This window comes from Taudactylus pleione, unplaced genomic scaffold (assembly GCF_031769625.1).
Source record: "Taudactylus pleione unplaced genomic scaffold, aTauple2 ptg000556l, whole genome shotgun sequence".
NCBI lineage: Eukaryota > Metazoa > Chordata > Amphibia > Anura > Myobatrachidae > Taudactylus > Taudactylus pleione.
Genome location: NW_028284958.1, coordinates 7,082,414 through 7,099,571, shown reverse-complemented (window position 1 = coordinate 7,099,571; position 17,158 = coordinate 7,082,414).

Here is a 17,158-nt window from a genome sequence, read left to right as displayed (position 1 = left end):
CCGGACTGCTCAGCCAGTCCTGGTTCCAATTCTGGGGAACAAAACAAATAGGGTTCCACCTCAATTTAGGAACCAACACCTGGCTGCAGGTCCAGTGCTGGTTTTAAATATAAGGGAAAACATTTTTTGGGGTCCCCCTATATTTAAAACCAGCACCGGACCCAAACTGACCGGGGTGTAATGCCACCGCCAGGAGACCCTATTACTGGGTCTCCATGGCCAAAGCATTCGCACCCCAAGCCGGTCAGCCCAAGTCAGGGATCTCAGGGGAGGTGGGGACCCTCACAAGAAGGGGTCCCCCCTCTCCTGATACCCCAGGCTTGGTCTGAAGCCCAGGTTTCTTCCATGCACCCCTGGGCTGTGGGTACATGGGTAATAATGTGTTAAATAGTTATAAACTATTGTATTTTACAGTGGAACTACAAGTTCCAGCATGCCTGCCCTTTTGCACTTGTGGAACTACAAGTGCCAGCAGGCAGCCAGCACCCATACCGCCACTGTAAAAATAAATAGTTAAAAAAAGACAGTACACACACACCGTATACAATAAAACTTTATTACACGCCTAACGCACTCACTCATACTTAACTGTTGCCAGCTGGTCTGTCCCCTTGTCCCATGTGGAATCCATTTGGATGTACCTGAAATAAAAATCTGATACTCACCTCCATCTCTGCGCTGGTCTCCTTAGCATCCTGGGGTCTTGGCAACATAACAAACCGAGTAACAGAACCCATACGGACAAGTATTGGTATGTGTTGTCATACACACCAATACTTTGTGAATGACAGATGGCAGGCCACCTCGGGAAATCCCATGGCCCGCCAGCCATTCAGAGGCCGCTTTACATGTAGCGGGCGCTCATTGGCTGGGACAAATGTGTAACCAGCCAATGAGCGGCCGCTATATGTAAAGTAGCCTCTTCCATGTGACGTAATTCTCTGAGCCTCTCAGCTTCATAAAGTTCATGCTGGTTATTGATGCACAGTGCATGCTGTATGCTGCTCCAAATGCAGGACTCAATGTATGCTTCACACGCAGGATAGTTTGGCGCCTCTGGTGCCTGAGCCCATAACCTGTTGATACTGTATGTCCAATTGGTGTAGAACTAGGTCTGAATACAGCCTGAATGAGGCCCTTATTTAGAGATGGATGCAATGGCAATGTTTACGCAGTTGAGCGATTATTGGCAGTCTGCGCATGCAGCAAGTTTAATTACCAATGTCACTCACAGTGAGGATTTATTTGTAAAGTGATTAATAGGCAGGGACCATTTGTGGATGGCAACGGAGGAGGGAGGGTGGCCGTGACTACTCAAACACAGGCTGGTCGCAGCCATTTTCAGGACATGTCTCTGTTTGTGACTGGGATCCCATAAGCAGTAAAAATGGCTCCAACATCAAAGTTCTGGGGGCCATTCTGTATGATCATAAGGTTACTCGGAAGTCTGGTCATTTATTGATCTGCGACTGAACTCTGGACCTCATTCAGAGTCTCTCGCAAGATGCGATTGCTCGCTTGCAAAAATGGGCAGAGTGTGCAAATCAAGCGATTGCTCTTTGCGCTGTAAGGCGCCCTCAATGTCTTAGTAAACGACGGTAGTTAGCGTACACTGGACTATTAAACCTCCCACCTGTCACTCACAGCACACGTCATCTCCGGGAAGAGTCTGATTGATCGTGAACATCGAGGGCCATCGGAGCTGCTCGCAGCGCTTGGGGTTGACCTAACCTACCCCAAGCACTGCGAGCAGTTCAGGCTAAAAACAACCAAGTCACGTGTGCAATGACGCTACTTTGCTAATTATGCACACCCATTAAACGCCATTCTGACGGTCAGACACGCCTGCATTCGTACATCCACACTCCCGTTCACAAGCACCTTCCCCTGTTACCACCCACAAACGGCACTATCTGTTACTCAAAGCATCGACCTGAAAGTGGCTTGTGAGCTACCAAAATCAGATCGCAATGACTTGCGCACTGCGAATTATACGCAGGCGCAGATGTGCGATTATCGCACCCAGTGAAGGAGCGTGCCCTAGATAGAGACTCTGAATGAGGTCCTCTGTCTTTTTAAGTAGTTGCTTGGATATGTGAAGCTGCCGGTAGATGTTTCAATACAAATCCTGGTGGCTGCAACATTTGCATATTTTCACTAGGGATGTGCAGGCTCGCATTAGTTCGGATTTTCCTGCCAAATTCTTTTGTGCCAAAAATCGGGTCTCAGAAAGAGGCAAAACCTTATCTTTCATGGACAAACATCATCATTCCTGGACAAAAGTCCATGAAAGATGACGTTTTGTCTCTTTCTGAGAAGCGATTTTTGGCGAGAAAAATCCGAACTTGGCGGGAAAATCCGAACTAATCCTTCACATCCCTAATTTTCACACAGCCGCTGCCTACAAATTTGTGACCATGGCAGCATTAGCTTACATCAATGAATCAGGCCCTGAACTCAAATATACAACCTAAGAAGGCAATTGTAAAATATAGGGCCTGATTCAGACCCACTCGCGAGCGGCTGTCCACTCGCAAGTGGGTCGATGTTCTGCACTGAGCATGCGCACGATGGAGGGAGCTCCGTCGTGCGCATGCGCCAGACGCGACGAGCGAAGGACTTTCCTTCGCTCGTTGTGTCTGATCAAAGGGGGCGTGCTGTCGATGTTGATTGACAGCACGCCCCCTTTGGTGGGCGTGCCGGGGGCGTGCCTCCCTGAACGCCTCCCGTCAGAAGCCGGCCCACTGACATCACTAGTGATGTCAGTGGGAGTGATTTTGGCTCTGATAGAGCCAAAATCACTCCGGGCCATGCGGTTGAAAATCTCAACCGCAGGCTCCGGCTCGCAGTTTCGATGGTCGCGATGGTCAAGACCATCGCGGCCATCAAACTGCACGCTCGTATAGGCTGTGGGTGGTGACCCACAGCTATACGAGCGTCCAGGAGGACGCTCCATAGTTATGGAGGACGGCCCTCATTCAGAGCGTGCGCTCTGCTCAGAGCGTACGGCTCTGAATGAGGGCCATAGTAAGCACTTTTTTGTAGTAGAATTTGTACAGTAAGTAACATTGGGCCTGATTTGGAGATAGATGCAGTGCGGATGTTTGTGCAGTTGAGCAGTAATCTGCACATGCATAGGAGTCACACAGCGCATGTGTCAAGTTTCATTTTAGTTGTCACTCGCAGTGAGGGTTTATTTGCAAAGTTTTTCACAAGCAGTGACCATTTGTCAGCAGCAACTTAGGTGTGTGTGTGAGACCATTTTTGGGGCGTGTCTTGTGACTGCTATCCCGTGCGCAGTAAAAATGGCTCCAGTGTGTCAGTTCCTGCAGCCATTCTGCATAACCATGAGGTTACTCTGAAGGTTGATACTTAACTGGTCTGTATCCAATGCTGCTTCTTTGTACGCAGTCTCTTGGCTTTGCAAAGGAGCGTCTCATACAAATCCAGGTTGCTGCGACTTTTGCATATTTACACCAAGCTACTGCATACAAATTTGCAGCTGCGGTGGCATTAGCATACATCTCTGAATCAGGCCCAATGTACACTATTTCTTAGTAGTAGTAGTAGTAGTAAGCCAAATGTCCCTATAACACTTTTAAGTCTCCAATGCTCAGTATGCAAGTTAACTGGATTAGCGTTCTTTTCAATGCCCTCAAGTATATCTTGTGTATCTGCTGTTGTAGTTACTCTTAATTTGATTGCATACTCTTCTTATGCTGTTCCCTGGCTAGATGAGACCTGCGCTGCTCTTCTATCATGATCAGCGTAAGCTTTACACTGCTCATGATGACTCCACAGCTTACTCTGCCAGGTGCCACACTCTCTGCTGCAGCCATTACAGGGGAGTTTCTCCCTGCAGAACTGCTAATCTGCAGCTCTGGGAAAGCTGTTTGGCATCAAAGTAGGGCCTTTTATAGCCTCTGCTCCCTTTCTCTGGCACCAGTTATGCACAGGCTCCACCCCTGTTGACCTCATTGCTCCCTGCTTCACCCCCAGTCAGAGCAGTGCAGGTTCTATTATCTCTTCTGTGGCTATCTTGGGGAAGTCCTTTCTGGTGCTGCCATCTTTGAAAAGCCATTTAACAGACAGTGCCTGCGGTCCCCTGGTCTTAAACTTCCCAGGTGGACCAGGGTGCTAAATGTACAGTATATGATCACCACATGATACAGACAGCATCAATGACCTCCATACAAAAGACAGCATTAGTGATTGCTATATACTACACACAGCATTAGTGACAACCATATACTACACACAGCATTAGAGACTGCCATATACTACAGAGAGTATCAGTCACCTCCATATACTACACACAAAAAATTAGTGACCTACATATACTGCAGACAGCATTAGTAACCACCATATACTACAGACAGCATTAGGGACCGCCATATAATACAGACAGCATTAAACTCCTAATTACTGTACATCCCAGTCTCATAAAAAAAAGGCTGTTGCTATCTGTGAGGTAGAGGCAGGGTCATGCAGACATAGGCAGAAGAGACAGGGGCCATGCAGCCTATTTAGGCAGAACACAGCTGCTGGGATGGATAACTGTGTGCAAACCCTTCCCCCTCACTGCTCTCCAGCATTGCAACTGAGGCAGCTACAGCTCCAGATTGACAGGTGGTGACCCTCCCCTCTGTCACCTGGGCACATTCTCCAGCTGCCCCCACCCATCACTGCACTACTGCCTTTGAGACCATATAATGACCATTAGCTGTGGATATTCTTTCTGAAATAATTTGGTCTAACCGAGTAAAGAAAGTTTTATCATTTGTCATTTGACTTGTAGCTCCACAGCCAGTACACCAACCATCTATCACTGTGCCTGTGTTTGCAGTGAATTCACATTCAACATTAGAAGTATTTTCCAGGTCTTTTATAGCATGTGCTATTTGCTTTGCATCTTGTTTCTTTAGCTGATTAATTCTGGCTTTCCAAACTCTTCATTCTGCCTTTAAGTGACCAGGCTTCTTGCACACAAAATAATCACATGTTTCTGTTTTTTGACTAGAGTTTCTAATAATCCATTCCTGAAATGCATTTTGCTGTATCATGCTTATTAGCACCTTCTGCACAACTTTCTGATTAAATACAGCTTATTGCTTAAATTAGGTCTCTCGTTCACATTTTGCAGAACAACCCACATTTATCTTGCAGTGTCAGTTACATATATGCACAATCTGATCATCATCCACACTTAAAGACATTGTACTCTAGACTTTCTGGAGTTTTTTAGTATAATTCTCTGTGACTGGATCAGGCCTCTTGTTTACATTTCCACATACCTTATGAACAGCATCTTTACTTTGAATTTCCATAGCGTTCTCGCTAGGCTGTTTTAGCAGGGCACAGCACCCTGCCCTCCAGAAGGAGGGCAAAAAGCGCCCTGCCCTCACAGCCTGGGGGTGCCGTCTTCACCTGCGGGACGCAGTGTCCCGCGGGTGGAGAAATGTGCGGTGAACCGGTCACCGCGGGAGAATAGATGCCGGGTGCATGTGCCTGGCATCTATTCTCCCTCTCTGCAGCGCTTGGGGGCTGCCCAGCGTGTCCATAAGTGCCGGGCATGCCCCCAAGTATGACAAAAAGGGGATGCGTCTTATAGACACATCCCCTTTTCATTACCATGCCCCCTTTTCAGATGCGCGCGCGCGCACAAGGTTGCCCTCTCTAGCTCTGGCACCCTGCCTGCCGCCGGAGCTAGAGTGAACACTATTTCCATGTCTGATAATTCTGGTTAGTCAGACTCACCACTGTAAATTTGGATGCAGCACTGGTAGCAGTGGCTATTTCCCCTGGGTTTTGTCTTTTGATTCAGTCAGGTTCTGACTTTTAGCACTGTTTTTTCTGCAGTCCTGGGAACAGAACCTGTTATCAGATGTGCTATGAAGAGGCAGCAAAATGTATAATCAAGCAGGAACCCTTTATTTATTTTTAAAGAAGGAAACCTTATTATATAACAAAGTCCAGATAAAAACACAACCCCTAGCTACCACTTTTTATTTACCTTTATCAACAGCTGAATAATTATGACATCTGCATTTATAATAAACACAGTTGAGAACAGTGGTTGCAATATCAAAATGACACATGTCTAACAATAGAAGAGAATAGAGAAAGATGGATGAGCACACCATTCCTACCCTGATTGGATAAGCTCTCTGTGACAGCTCTACCAGGATCTAAACTTCTCTCCACGTAAAAAGCTGCAACAGCAATGCAATGCCTGCAATACAATGATGCCAACTTTGGTGCCGCTTTTCCTCCACACATGACATGGCCAGGGAGAACAGAGAAAAGAAACAAGGACATCTAAAAGTAAACGCAGCAGGCAGCTTCCCTAGATTCCACCTGGCCCTTGGTGGGCACCTGTACCACTTTGTAATCCAGCATTAAAAATAATGAATTTCCACACATGTGAAGCACTGTATCCTTCTCGCTGTGCAGTTGTCTCAGTAATGGCATCATCATCATTAGCATGTAGTTGCACCTACTATAGGGTAGATATGCCTCCTAATCAATGTGTATATAGAGGTGTAGCATGTTCCCATTTCCGGGAACGCTGGCCACCCCGCCCCTAAACCACCCCTTAAATGCCTCTGCCTGTCAATCAGGCAGAGGCATAGAAGGGGCTGGGCGTGAGCATGCAGGACCCATTCTGCACAAAACGGGGCCTGCATACGAGCAGGTTCCCGATAATTGGGTATCTGCGTTCAGCATTGCACATTAGCCCAGAGTTCATTGTTTTCACTCACAAAAGCAGATCCCCTAGGCTTTTATGGGTGCTGCTTTTTTTTAATTTACCAAGCAATGCATTCTAGAGCTTGGCCCTGGTAGATAACACCATCTCCAGATGGCTTTAGCCGCTGTAGCCCATGGGCTACATTCCGCAAGAGTTACTGGGAGAGGGATCCTACAGATCCCTCCTCAACACTCTCCACACACGCATGCTGCTTTCTATATTGGTACATTTTAGGGGTCCAGGAATTTTTGCATATTTAATGGTAAAAATTATTAATAAATAGGTCTCAAATAGTGAATCATTTTATATTTGTAAAATAATTATCACAATTTAGATTTAAAATATTCACATATGACACATTCTGATAAACCTTACCTGGTCAATCCAATTAATCAAAATGCATTGCTAATAAATGTACGCAGTTATTTAATTGTTTATTTAATAGAGCAGGCAGCCACATAACTCATTTACTATAATTAAAAAGTCACATTAATAGAATTAAGTGGTAGACTTGAGAAGGGGTTATTGACATTTTAGAAGCCGCTAGATATAAGAAATCAAGGCATAAATCTCAGCAAGTGAAATAAATCTGTCTTATGTCACTGAAGATAGGCTGTTACAGATTTCCTTTACACATCAAACCAATGATTCTTGTATGTCATGCTAAGAGAATTCATATAATATATTTGAGGAACTCTCTAACTGCAAGGTTATAGCTGAAATGCCAGTGTATAGTAAAATAAATTAGTTACAGGTCCTGAATCAAAAAGTACTTGAATGTTCTTATTCAATAGGTTTGGAAGCAGGAAAGCTTGCAGCCAAGTCAATGAATAAGTGTTTAATATGAAACACACAGCATAATCTTAAACGCTACTATAAATCTTGTGTCTTTTATTATTTCAGGCAGAATGAAACTTCAGCTGGCTTTGAAAAAATATTCACCTGGAAGGACTTAGACTTCAGTATGTGTTTACATTTTGCCCGTAGATCAAAGGCGTGCTCCTATAAGTACCACTCTACAGAAACTGCTGGAGTAGACAGGAAAACACATATTTGTAGCCTAACAACAAGATATTATGATCTTATAATGTCACAACTGATCTTTTTCAGATTAGCTGCTTCAATTTCTTTTTTAGACCGAACTCCACTTTGATGTACACTGTAAGCTGTTTATATGAAGTAGAGATGAGTGCGGACACCCATGTTTTGATTTTGCCAAAACCACCCTCACGTGTTTTGGTTCTTTCCTTTTTTTGTTCCTATAGTATAATAAACCTCAATAACATTAATTTCCAGTCATTTCCAAACAATATTTACCACCCCACAGCTCACAATATTGTTTTCAGCCATATTGGCCAAAGGCTGCAATGAGCTGACTGGCTAAACTAAGCGACAGAGCAGTGGCACAAACACATGGCAGTTTAAAAAAGAATATAGTACATCTAGGAAATATTTTGGCACTGCAGTGGCAGACAGAATGGCAGTTTATTATAAACTATACAATGCTATAGAACAGGGGCTGCCAAACTCGGTCTTCAAGGCACCCTAACAATCCAACTTTTAAGGATATCCATTCTTGACCACAGGTGACTTTATTAGTACCTCAGTCAATTTGATTTAACCACTTGTGCTCAATGAGAAAGAGGGATTGTTACCTTTACCATGGAGTATTATTAAAATAATGGAGATTTTTTTTTTACACCAGCCGAGAAATGATTGATTTTCTTACACTTGTTTTGGGGTTCAAATACTAGAAGAAAAACAAACACTGCAATTTGTTTTGCAATAATTAGTTTTTTTACACTGACACTGGCAACTGTTTTCACACACTAGGAAGAAACAAGTCTCCTTAGTGAGAATTGTTTTGCAGTGGAGATCATGGGGGGGGGGACCACCGCACACATCGTCACTTGCACTGGAAGGAAAGCATACTATGCAATTTTTTTTTGCACTATTGTCTTTGTTTTTTATGCACAAACAATACTGGTGATTGTTTTCACGCACTTGGAGGAACAGGTCTTTGTGAGAATTGTTTTGGTGTGCGGATGATGGGGGATACCACCGCACACAGAACAGTAATATACACTGCATCAGTGATTTGAACACACACTTATTGAAATACACAATATAATTGAAATTTAATTAGAAAAAACTGCAGTTTTTTTGTTGCAGACAACAGGAAACAAAAGGAGGATTTATGGTCTTACCTTGTAAATCCTTTTCTTCGACTTCATAGGGGGGATGGGGATCACTCTGGGTATAGCCTGGAGAGGGAGCCTGGGCACCAAATAGTTACTTATTTTCTTCCCATCAGCCCCCTGGCTCTCTCTCTCCACTATACCTTGCCTCCAGCTAGTTAAGTTAGCAAGCCAATGGCAGGAGTGAGGAGAGGATAGGGAGAAGGAAGGCCAGCGCACACTCAGAACACACATCAGAGATAGGTGAACCAAGAACCAGCATCAGAGAAAATAAACCCCACAAACAAGATGCAAAAGGGTGGGTGCCCAGTGCCCCCTATGGAGTCGAAGAAAAGGATTTAACAAGGTAAGACCATGAATCCTCCTTTCTTCTTCCTCCACTAGGGGCACAAGGATCACTATGGGACATTCGAAAGCTGTCCCTCAATAGGAGAGTCGCTCCTGGGCTGCACTGGTAACCTGTGCTAAAGGCAGCGTCTGAAGATGTGAAGGTGACAACTGCATAGAAACGAATAAAAGATTGTGGGTAGATATCCACGTAGCAGCTGGACAAGTTGTACTGCAGAAATGCCACGTTGAGTCTCCCACAAAGGTCCCACTGACCTGGCGCAATGAGCAGTCAGCACAGCAGGGGCAGGATATCCACCACAGAGTGTGGCATATAGCAAGCAATGCCACCAGGATAACTTGTTCAGAAACAAGCCAGCCCCGCTTGTGCAAATCCTACAGGACCACAGATGCATCCTCTGGTGAATCGGAAAACTGGATCAACACAGAGAGGAACCAAGGAGAGGAACCAAGACACAACTCTGGGCAAGAACCCAAGTGAGACCACAGAATGGCTTAATCTAAGGATAAGATAAGAGAGGAGAAGCGACAAGACAAGGTGCTCAATCAGACTCCCACCGCGCAGTGGCGTTCGTCCCCTCGGTAATATCCGGTGCAGGGAGGGACGCAATGCACACGACACCCACTGAAAAAGGGGCATGGTCTCTGAGATGGGCATGGTCTCAGGAATGGGGCGTGGCTTCACAGCCGATCCTGGTCCCTGGCCTGTGGCAAACAAACTTATCAATGGGATGGTGATGGTGGGGGGTGCAGGAGGAGCGGGCACAGGCAGTGCCGGCTCCCTCACTGTGACAGGAGACGAATGCTACACTTAATATTACAGTGCAGCACCCAGCTCCTGTCACTGAGGGGGAGCCTGCACCTTGGTGTCACCCCTCGGCGGGTGACACCCGGGTGTGGGCTGCACCCCCCTTGTGACGCCACTGCCACCACGCCAAGCAATGGCAAGTAGTAAGACAGCTGTCCTGGAAAATCAATGAATGAGAAATGTGCATCGCAAACCAGGAAACAAGGACTCCTAAGGGAGCTTACCGAAGAGTCAGAAGAAGCAAGGAAGGCTATATGGAGCCACCTGGTAAGAATAAATTGTGACAGCACACAGAAGACACCTTGAAAAAAAACTTGTGTGGAAGCAGTCGATGGAGGAGAAACAACAGGTCTAAGGCCTGTATCACCAGGAAGAGGGCCAAATGCCACAATTCACAGAAATGAGATGATCAAAAATAACTGGAATGATCTGGGGAAGAAGCCTCTAACCAAACTCCCCAAGAGGTTCTTTAATTCAGTAAGAAATACAGACCAAAGTGGGCCACTCAGCATGTAGCAGGTACAACAGATCCCTCTGGAAAAAACACTCCTAGCTTTTAGGTCGGGGTGACAAGAGTCACTTCGGCAAAGCGAGGCGGGCCAGAATCTGGTGGAAGTATGGGCTCGGAGACCAAAAACCAATCTTAAAGGATGATGCATAAAGTGTCAACTGAGAGGTGGAAAGAGCTGCATACTATGGCTGCAGTGGCCAGGCTAAGCCACGAGGATCACCATGCTCCCTTCCATCAGCAATCTGTGGAGCATGGAGGAAAGATAAATAAGAGTGGCAATACAGTGGAAGTGTACAGAGCTACCAACAGGAGAGCTCTGGGAACTCTGGAGCCATTACAGTATCTTAGTAACTTGTGTTTATGCGATACACCAGGATCTCGATGTCCGTCAGACCCCAGTGATCACCAGGCACTGAAAAGTGTCAGAAATGTAGAGCCTACTCACCTGAGTGAATGACCTTTCAGCCTAAGAGTCCTCTGCTTCAGGAGAACTGTGGGAACGGCTGACCATCTTAGTGGAACCGCAACTGAAAGCGCCACCCTGATGGCTTATGTGGGCAACAGGTAATCACACTGTTGGGCAAAACCAGGACCGGACAATATCGAAGGAAGGGTAGAACCAGACAGAGAACTCTGAACACCATCCAGGACAGCAGAATAAAGATCAGTAATAGGCTCCCTTGAACCGTCCACCGATCCTAAAGGGCTAATGACAGGTTACTGCCCTCCACCCATGAAAATGTACCTCGTGGTGAGAAGGATCCATGTTCTGGGACCCAAAGGGAGCGGCCCTTATGCCAGTGGGTCTCCTTTAGCTACTGTACCACAAAAAAAGTGGATGAATCTTGTGTCTTAAAAAGCAGAATGGATCTATGTCAAAGGGCTCGATTTTCCCTGTGAAAAGGCAGGGATTGAAGCACTGCAAACTGCCACAGCACCACCCCGTCGAAAGGGTAGATTAGAGAGCCCAAGATCTGCCTGCAAGAGTGTAAGAACACTCGGTAGAGATTCCAGAATAGAGGGAATGGTAACCAGGAGACCAATAGTCTAACGGCAGGGAGTAATTCCTGCCGAACTTTGGAATGCAGTAAAGCTCTCCCCAAGGGGAAAAGCTTCCAAGGAATTATCCATCCATGGGACCACCAAAGATCTGCCTTGGGACAGATGGATATCCAGTAACTGAACCCTGATGAGTATATCAAGAGGAGCTACCATGATTGTCCTGATCCTCATGAAAAACACAAGGGGCTGAGGACCTACCGTAATGGTGAAACTGGAAGTGATTGTACTGCACAGCATACCCAAGGAATTGCTGGAGACTAATTCAGATGGCAATATGTATATAGGCCTCCTATATCTGAAAGTATGCTCCTCTAGTCTGAGTGGGTGATAGAGCAGAGCGACTACATGCGGAACCTGATAATCCTGGAGTTCCTGCTAGCACCCAGAGAATTAGGATGGACTGGAACAAGCATCCCGGCATCTGACCAGTAAGAGACTGGTAAAGTAACTCACACCTTCAGAGACAAGGCCCTGGACCCTAAACATGGAGATCAGAGGGGATCGAACAAAGTCTGCCAGAGTGCTGCTCCTGGAAGTACTTGGGAAACCTGCTAAGGCATATATGGGACTCAAACCCGGGCAGTGCTGGTCCCAAGATGGGAACACTACCCCTGTGTCAGAAGTGAGATCTGAAACCACGTCTCCAGAGGAGACTGATCCTCCTTGTAGGAAGGAGACCTGTGCATTAGCCTGCTGGACCATGGAAGACTAACTGGCTGGGTGTCATGATCCGATGTTAGGAATTCCTCTGTGAAGGATATGGAACCGGGTGGTTAGGCTGACTAAGAGACAGCTAGGAGACAGTGAGGGAAGTGACAGTGCTAGTATCCTCAATAAAGGTCAAACCCAGGTGTTGGCTAGACCTAACCAGAGGTGTGGAGTCTAACTCACTTGGTGGTCTTCACCAGTGACCCTTCCTATTGGGATTTGGGTTTTCACTGCACTGAGTGAGCAGGTCATGGACCTTTAGTTAGGTACCTGGGAGTGATGAGGAGACTAGGGAATGACACTGAAATAATGAATGGAATGGTGCACTGGTATGCTTTATGAAATTCGGAAGATCTGGACGCAGGGAAATGTAAAGGAAGCTCAGGAATCCAGACACAGAGAGACACTGGGTGTACAGTAGACCCAGGCACAGGGTAGTGTGAAGATCCAGTCAAGGAATGCAAATAACTGTGCAGGTAATTCAGACGCAGGTCATTGCATATGCCCTCTGTAGATTCAGTCACGGAATACAATTAACTGTGCAGGAAACTCCGACACTGGTAAATTAACTTGTTACACTGTAAATAGTCTTGGAATACAAGTAATTGTGCAGGGAACTCAGATGCTGATGAATGAACTTGATACACTGCAGATACAATCGTGGGGATAAGGTGCTTCGTGGATTCAGACACAGGGAAAGCTACAGAAACTAGTGCTTGGGAAAGATACAGGAGGAGACACAGGAAACTGATAAATGAGCCAGAGCTGACTCAGCACAAGAGGATTAACTGAAGCAAAACTTGAGGTTAAACTGGAGTTTCAGCACAGAGCCAGGTGCCGACATATACACAGGAGAATTAGATACGGATTAGTGCTGAAATAGTTAAACTGGTGTTTCAACACAGAGACCGATGCTGACATATATACAGGAGAATTAGATGCTGATTGGCGCTGGAGTCTCAGCATAGAGACAAGTATTAAAGAAATCACTGGAAGAGTCTGATATTGGGAAACATTGGAAAGAGTCACTGGAGATAAACAGTTTAAAGCTAGGAGCGAATCCAGACACTAGGATATAACACTGGTAGGAAAGAACGTGGAACTTGGAAAGCTGCAACAGCTAGTAAACATAGTCACTGGAAAAGCGAAGCTGAACAGCAACTTCCTGTTCCTGGAGTCAGGCCAAATACCCTTAGGTAGTTGATCACTGGATCAGAGGATCAGCTGAGTGACTGCAGGACTACCATTGGGAAAGACTATTCAGGTGACATGGACCAACATTACTGCACCCATGCCCGCCACCATGGGAACCAGGACGCACGCATGGAAGCCCTAGCAGACCCCGGAGAGAATACTCAGCCACCACTCACCTTTACTCCCAGATACTGAACACCTAAGTCCAATGATGCCGGTGCGGAGGTGAGTAGCGACCGATCCCAGGCCGCATCCTGACACCGGGAGCTGTAAATTGGTAAATTATCATCCACATTGAAGGAAATCTCAAGCAGTGTAGCCTTGAAACATCGGGCACCAAGACCTGTGATAGGGATTCCCCTCATTGTGGTTTCAGAACACAGAGGTCTGTGGAGAAAATACATTATTACACAGCTCTAGAAAAAGGTTCATAAGCTACTTGAAACAGGAACACCCACCTCTGGAAGCCATTTAAAAGCAGTGCAAGTGTAGGAGGAGACGCTAACAGGAAGAGCCTTTCTCCCCCTATGGAGCCTAAACTAACAACACAACTGGTGGTCTCCACAATGGTGGTGTATATCTGCGAGCATGCGGCTCCCTGCAGGCAGGGAGCCACTCTTACCTGTCTCCATTTGCATGTGGCTGTGGGCTACAGGAGCTGTGGTGTGCTGTCCCCCAGAGTACAGCAGTGGAAGTCACTGACCCAGTCGCCAGTGCTGCCATCGGCGTTGGGGTAATTTGAGCAGCGATGATGTCATCCTATAGGACACCGTTCACTGCCCACTCTGCAGGGAATGTAAAATAAAATATATTAAATAGAATATAAGTAACAGGGGGCAACTTAAAAGCAGCCCCCACAACCTGGTGGCCTCTCCTGCTCGGCACCAAACTAAAATTGCTGGCAGGTGGCTGGGGTGGGGTATAGTGGACAGGGAGCCAGGGGGCTGCTGGGAAGAAAAATCAGTAACTATTTGGTGCCCAGACTCTCCCTCTCCCTCTCCAGGCTATACCCAGAGTGATCTCTGTGCCCCCTAGAAGAAAATGGGTGCAAGCATAATTTAGTCCCTAAAATAATTTTTTTAATTCTTCAAAAATGCAGCTGCCGCTACTACCCGCTATGAAGAAATCACCTGCCGCATACTATGGAAACCCTCTGGAATCTATTTCACTACTTTAGGATTTGGTTTCCTTTTTTTTTTTTTAATACCCCCAAATTCTAATTAATTTTTTGGGGTGTCACAATTTTTTTTAACACACATTGTTTTTAGGGGGCATTCCCAGGGTTGCAAGCTATTTTGTTTAAGCCTGCACCCCTAAACCCCATTTCTGCACTTTTTTTCACCAGGTAAAGGCTGGAGAAAAGTTATCCCCAATTTTATACACAGACTTTTCGCACCGGCGAAAAAGTCTTTGTAATTGAAAACGGGGATAATTACAATAGGCGAAAATGACATCATCGCCGATAACAGGTTTTCGTCTAGAACTGAATGCGGGCCGATGAATGATGACTTTATGAATGTTGAGATTATATTCCACACCCTTTGTAGACTATTAGTATTTTTGATGGATATATTGTTTTTCGTTTCGTCCCTGCATTGTTTTGGTCAGAGGTTCCCAAACTCAGGGCCTGATTCAGAGCCGGACGCTCTGAAAGAGCGCTCGCTCTGAATCTGGGTGTTTTTTTTTGTGTGGCCTTATGGCCGCTCGCTTAGCTGTGGGTGACCACCCACAGCTACTGCGAGCGGCCAGGTGATGGTCGCGATGGTCTCGACCATCGCGACCATTGGGGCTTGCGATGAGACCCTTGTGGTAGGGTCTCGTTCCCGCAAGCCCCAGTGAGCTTTCGGCTCTATTAGAGCCGGAAGCTCAACCACTGACGTCACTCGTGATGTCAGTGGGGCCGCCCCCAAACGGCAGTCGTTCCTTCGGGAATGCCTCCTTAGCTCGATGAATTCTGTCCCCATACTAGTGTACAGGGGCCACACCGCGAGGGGAAGGTAAGCAGGAGATATCCATGATATCTGTGATATCTCCTGCTTTAACTTCTTGATAACTCAATTTTTACAATTGCAGGTGAAAATGTTCATTACAACCTGCTTTTATAAAACTTAAGTGATGATGAATAGGCACTTAAATATAGTATTATGCTTTAAATATGTGATGTGGTCACAAGTAGAATAGAAACAGTTGGGGGTTGAACATAAGTCAATTTACAGAGAGTGGTCCTGATTCAGCTTCAGACGGAATACACAGCAGCTTTGCAATTCCGTCCTTGCAATTATGGTAAAGCAGCAGGAGGCATCATGCCTCCTGCATGCATTGCTTATATGAGCTGCGTCGTCCAAAGCAGCATTGGACAATATGCGGGAACATTGGCCAGATGAGTGACCCATGGGGTCACGCAAGTCGGCCATTGCAGATGAGAGAAAGAGGGCAGAAAATCTCTGTCAGCCGACGGAGATCCGGGCCTCTTCCCTCCCCCCCCAAAGGTAGCAACACACCTCCGTTTCAGGAAATGGAGGCCATCGCCGCCCTCTCCCACCCCCAAACGGCAGCAGAGTGTCAATCACTGACAGTGTGCTGCCGCTCTGTGTGTGTTCATGCAGGACCCGTATTGTACATGCACAATATGGGCCAGAAGCCTGCGCAGATTCCCATCCACTAGCATGCACTGCCGAATGAGGCTCGGTATCTTGAGAGAATTTGCACTTCACATGCTGATAAATGGGGGGCACGCAAGTACAAGCTATACATATGCGTGTCGATGGCACCTACGGTTACATCTGAAGAGGAAGACAGGAATTGTAAAGGTATTCCCATGTAATTACATTTCGTTACAGGTGTGCTTATGCAAATGCAGAGTTGGAGTGAAATTCTCCTATTGGCTGTGTATAGGGAAGGTGGAAGTGGTGGCAGCTGAAGTGGAGAAATAATAAACCAGGAGAGCATTTCAATATGCGTACAGCATATACTGTATATACTCTTTTTCCATGCATGAGCAGTGTATGCCAAATGTATTTCCAGTTGTGCATCAGGTCCATAGTGGGTAAAATCTAACTCCACAATGCCATTATCTGGTGCTGTATTTGTTTCTAAATAGTGTGTAAAAGGGATTTAGTGAAAATGTTGACATGTGCAATGCTGACATTATGCTCGTACAGGCAGTGGAGGGTTAAGGTTAGACTGTGGAAGGCAAGGTTAGGGTTAGACTACAGAAGGAAAGGTTAGGGTTAGGCTACAGAAGGGAAGGTAATGGTTAGGCTTCAGAAGGGAAGGTTAGGGTTAGGCTACAGAAGGGAAGATTAGGGTTAGGCTTCAGAAGGGAAGGTTATGGTTAGGCTTCAGAAGGGAAGGTTAGGGTTGGGCTACAGAAGGGAAGATTAGGGTTAGGCTTCAGAAGGGAAGGTTAGGGTTGGGCTACAGAAGTGAAGGTAAGGGTTAGGCTACAGAATGAAGGTTAGGGTTAGGCTACAGAAGGGAAGATTAGGGTTAGACTACAGAAGGAAAGGTTAGGGTTGGGCTACAGAAGGGAAGGTTATGGTTAGGCTACAGACGGGAAGGTTATGGTTAGGCTTCAGAAG